The sequence below is a fragment of the Malaclemys terrapin genome, chromosome 2 (assembly GCF_027887155.1).
Source record: "Malaclemys terrapin pileata isolate rMalTer1 chromosome 2, rMalTer1.hap1, whole genome shotgun sequence".
Classification (NCBI taxonomy): Eukaryota; Metazoa; Chordata; order Testudines; family Emydidae; genus Malaclemys; species Malaclemys terrapin.
Genome location: NC_071506.1, coordinates 15791433 through 15796970, shown reverse-complemented (window position 1 = coordinate 15796970; position 5538 = coordinate 15791433).

Sequence of the window (5538 nt, the reverse complement as noted above, 5' to 3'; positions counted from 1 at the left end):
ATTTCACTCTCAGAACCAAGTGCACTGGTATAAAGAGATTTTTGCGCATGGAAAAGTATGAGATCAGAGTTAATGTTGCCCATTGGAGTCTCTAAAATACTACGAGATCCTCTTATGAGGAAGGCTGCATCAGTGCAAAGTTTAGGGATGATCCATAACAGTGAAAGGGCCATGAATATTGAAAGTCCCCAGAGCTTATATTCAGCCAGAGACCCAATATTTTGTGATTCTTGTTCACCAAGGTACTCAGCCCATAACTGAGAAGCATATCAGAATAATAGGAGCTTTGATGCTGTGCAAAGAAAATATCAAATGCAATAGGCTTTTTTTTAAAGAAATAACTTTATTTTTTCATATCACAATTTGCCAGCCAAAATAGCTGCAAACCCTAGAAAGAGCATAATAAAAATAAGCATCTCACATTCTTCACAGCCCTGCTAGACGATATTCTTTTCTTAGTCCTCATTATAAACAAGTATAAGGGAGGCAAAGTCCAAAAGAAACAAAATTACATTTTGCTGCTTCGCATAACGAATAGTTTTAAGTGGGCGATATGTCTCCAAGTCAGCTGAATGGGAAAAGGGAGCTGATCTACTGGTCAATGCTAGGCATTGTCTTGGCCTTCCATGTTGACTGATGATGCAGTTATGGTCAGCATTTTAACAGTACAAAAGCCTCGAGTGAATAGATAATAATACTGCAGGAGAAATCAGTGATGTGAGTCTTCCTCCCCCTTCTCATTCAAATCCTTCCTTTAAGACTCCTTTGTTGTGTAATGGCCTACAAACACTAACCCATTGCCTTCTCCACTCCTGCACTGTCAAAGGGGACTTGGCTGGAAAATCTCTGGCTCTATAAACTTTCCCCTTTGACTGTTTGTCTTGTGGGATCACAGAGTATCTCAAAGGGATAATCTTGAGGATGCAGACAATGCATTTTTGCAACAGCATATTACATGGCTTTTAGTTTGAAAGTAGTTATTATTTGGTGACTAATTGTACTTTACTTACAGTTATTTTTCCCTCCCTTGTATTCAGAGAACTAAATAAACAGAATCTAGCAGCACATGCCCCATTTACAATAGTGGCTTTCACCATGGTCTCAGACTCCTGAGGATAACATAAATGGGTTTGATATTATCATTTATTAATTGTTGACAACATGTGTTTCAGTTGGTCACTCCGGTCTTTGAATTCCTCTACTGGCTTCCCTTTTGCAACTGGGAAATAGCCCAGATCAGATTTAAATTTCCAACACAACTCTGCTCCTTCCTTCATGCAATATCTTATAGCAATAGGGTGGGGGAAGGGATAGCTTCCAGGGTGAAGGTGCTATTAATTATCTTTGTTATATCCATCATGTAAGTCTGATATCACATCAATTTATTTGCTGGTCAGGGCCTCCTAGTTATACATTTAACTACCCAGAACAGCGTGGGCATCAAACCCAGTGATCTCCATCAGTCTCTTTGTCACACTGGCACAAATTTTAAAAATCTAAAAAGGGACTTAGGTGTTGCAATTCTGAGCATTGCAGTGCCTAATCAGGTGCCTACTTATCCAGTGGAATCCACAAACCCTGAGTTAGGTGCCCAGAATCCCAATACAATGCATAGGGAGAGATAGGCACTTAAGAATTGAATCCACAAAATATATTACAATCATGAGAGCTGGTCAGAAGATATGTATTTTCCATGAGATAATCATAACCAAAAATCATCCAAATACTTTTTCCAGCTTCTGGAACTGAAAACCAAAAATTGTGTGGATTTTCAAATCAGATTTTTTTAAAGTTTCAGTTTGGGAAAAAAAAAAAAGGATTTTCATTGAAATGCTGCAAATTCTTAACATTTTTATATGAAGAAAAAAGGCTTTTTATCATCAAAAAGGTTTCAATGGAAACTTTTCAATCGGCTCTAATAATAATAATTAGATGTACACGGGCTCCCTTCTTAGGAATGGTTATGCTATAAGGAATCCACTGAGCGCTAGAATAAAGGGGACAATCTTTCAGAGCTGATTGAAACAAATCTGGGGTCCCCTGCAAAACCCCTAATGCCCAAAATTTCACCGTGGAACCTAACTTTCCCCCAGATCCTTTATCACACCAGCTGATAAGGGGGCGGAGTCAGTCCTGTGAGATAAGGTAATGGGAACATGTCCAGAACTGGTTTGTGTTTAAGGAAGCAATAAAGGGAATAGTCAGTGAAAGTATCTTTGTGGCTGCAGGTTTGGCAGACATGCAGGAATTGGCTTTGCTAGTATCTGAGGAACCTACAGCATTTGCCTGTGTGATGCCCTTAGCATGCAGGCAGACAAAGACTTTGATATAATGCAACACACATGGCAACCAAATAAGGGGAAGTTGGTGAGAGGTGGTTTTTCAGAATTTTCCATGAGGGATCACTGGGAATTGAGAACCACCTGTATGCAAACATCTTTGGAGTACAATGCATCTGCAGATGGAACCCAATATTGATTACTCTGTTTTTATAAGGCACATTTCATATGGGCTGAGAAATTTACTAATTCATCCCAGCTACCTTTCTTAGCCAAAGATCTTGAGGTTTTTTAGCGCAGTCCTTAGCATATTCTCTGCATTTTCAACACAAAATGGGCCAATGCCTCTTTTCCCCCAGTGTAAATAATTCTGAAAACATGCAAAACAAGTTCGGCAAGATCTAGCTGGCATTGTTCTGTAACCTGTGCATAAGTGGAAATCCTCATTCTGCTCTGTGAGCTTTTCAGAAGTCTGCCCTTTTTGTGAAATGCTAGCAAAATGGATATTCAGGAGAAGAAATGAAGGGTTGAAGGTTTAATAAATATCTACCTGACAAACAGCAAAGTCAGATGGCAAAACGTTCGTCCATGCAACAGCCTAAGCAAATAATAAGACAAACTATAAGAATGATAAGAAGCTGACATTAATCGACTGGTGCTTTCTGTTTCAGATGCATGAAAGGGATTAGAATGAACCAGTGCTGTATGGTCAGTACCAAGAATGGGGGTATTTTAATCACACTGAATTCTAATAATTTAGAGAGGGCTGGTAGCCTTGCCTGTTATGAAGGTTGCCTGAAGCTTCCCATTATATGACCCAGTTTTCAGTTCCTTATGACTTTGCCAAACTTTAACGTTTGGCCTGAAATTTTCCATATTGGGTTTCTGCTTCAGGCTGAAATTTTTTTTTTTTCTTGGAAAATTTCAGCTAAAACAGTTCAGCCATTTCTGAGGACGAAGTTAGGGGGGAAATATGCTGTTTTGCCCATGTTAAAAATTTCTGAGGCCTTTTCTTTGAGAAGCTCTAGTGGAGCAGAGACTTAAAGTTTGGTGGAGCCGTGGCCTTCGTGTCAGTGCTGTCCCTTTTGCTGTCCCTGTGAAAATCTGCCCAAATTTGACCAAATCATAAGCCTTTGGGTAAAAAATCATAGTTTGTGCATGCTCAGTAGAGACTTTCTAGAGCTTTGCTGCTAAAAACTCAGAAGACACTGTTCTCACTGAGCATGCCGCAGACTGGGCTGAGCAGGACAGTCTCTGCAATTGCAGTTCTGGGCTGCTGGGGGCTGTGTTGTGCCAGGCCCAGGTACTAGAACTGAGAGCGGGGAGCTTGTCATTTCTGTGCACCCCTGCAGTGCCCAGGCAGTATGGAGGAGGAAAATACCTGATCTGAATGCAGAGGAGACAAAAGTGGGACTGAGGGTAGGGGAAGTTGACTGGGACAAGGGGCCGGGGCAGGAGGAGGACTGGGACTACAGGATGGCAGGGGGGAAACAGGAAAACTGGGAGGTGGGGGGAACTGGGACTGGCTGAGCTAGGGTGAGGGACTAGCTGGGACAAGAGTCTGGGACAAGAAGAGTGGGGACCGGGACACAAATACTAAACAAGGAGGGAGACCAGAGTGGATGGGGAACAATGGGGGGGGGGGGGGCAATGAAGGCCAGGGGTTGGCGAGAGACAGCTCATACAAGAAGCCAGTATGAGGAGGTGGAGGTACGGAAGTCGGAAGGTGGTAGATTGGAATCAGGATGAGCATGGAGGGGTAGACTAGAACTTGCTGGGCAAAGAGACCGAGATGAGAAGCCTGAGGAGTGGGAGATGAACTGGTTAGGTGAGGAGAATGGGTCTGGGATGAGGAGCCAGGTGTGGGACAGAGGCCTGGTCCCCACTAACCCCCCACTTCGGACTAAGGTACGCAAATTCAGCTACGTTAATAACGTAGCTGAATTCGAAGTACCTTAGTCCGAACTTACCGCGGGTCCAGATGTGGCAGGGAGGCTCCCCCGTCGATGCCGCGTACTCCTCTCGCCGAGCTGGAGTACCGGCGTCGACGGCGAGCACTTCCGGGATCGATCCGGGATCGATTTATCGCGTCTTAACCAGACACGATAAATCGATCCCAGAACATCGATTGCCTGCCGCCGGACCCTCCGGTAAGTGAAGACGTACCCAGAGACAGGACTGGGAAGGGGTGAGGCAGAAGGGGACAAGATTCGGAGGGGAGGGATGGGCAAAAAAGTCTGTGCCCCCTAGAGCACATTCTTCTGCAGAGTCTGGGAACTCAAGATTCTGGACTCTCACCGTTCCTCTGCGGTCAGCAAATATCTGTGTAACTCACTGGCAAAGCATCGTGTCCCTATGTAGTGCTGCTCCACCTAAAGATTTCAACCTATTACTGCTGCCAGTTTCTCCGCTATCTCAAGTGGCAGAGATCTCTCCCGTGTATAAAGCTTCCAACCCTGATGATGACTCATGTGGGTTTCAATGTGATGCCACATGATGGAATTTCTGTTCTTTTCAGTTTGCTTTTTTTAAAAAAACCTAGGGAATTATGTACAAATTGCTATGTACAGAAAACCTTAATTCTGGCATTTCCCAACTTTTGAGTGCTTGATTTTTGTAAGCGTAATAATGTTCTTTTCATGTATTTGTGTGTGTGTACTATATATTTAATTGCATAAGGTTTATTTTAATGGTTGGACCATACCTATCAGGAATAATAGATTATGGAATATCTTGTGGAGAATATTTTAGACCTAAATTTACCTCTGTCCCTCACATACTTGGTAATCTCTCACTCTTTATTATTGTAAATTATTGACATCAGATATGTTGAATAATGAAAATTAGGTTATTAAAAATGTAACTTAGATACACCTTAAAGAGACACTGTCATTTTTAGGTTCAAAATATAGATTTTGCATAAAGAAATTTTACAAAATCTAGGCTTATGTCTTCATGATTTTAAAATAAATGAGCAAAAACAGTTTAAGATGTTTTAGATTTAAACATGTGAAAAGCTAGATTTAAAAATACCCCTACAGAACTTCCCAGATGGTTCATTAAAACTGGAAAGTGAATCTGACCCGTGTAGTTTCAATGACCAAATTGAGTGAAATGCAAAAAGTAAGCAAAAAGTAAACAAACTGCATAAATATTTAAAGTAAATCCCATTAAGGGATAAAGCATGACCGCACATGTATCTTTTTTCAAGTTTCCCTTTAAAGAAATGAATTGTGCATGAATACAAGTGGTACGCTCG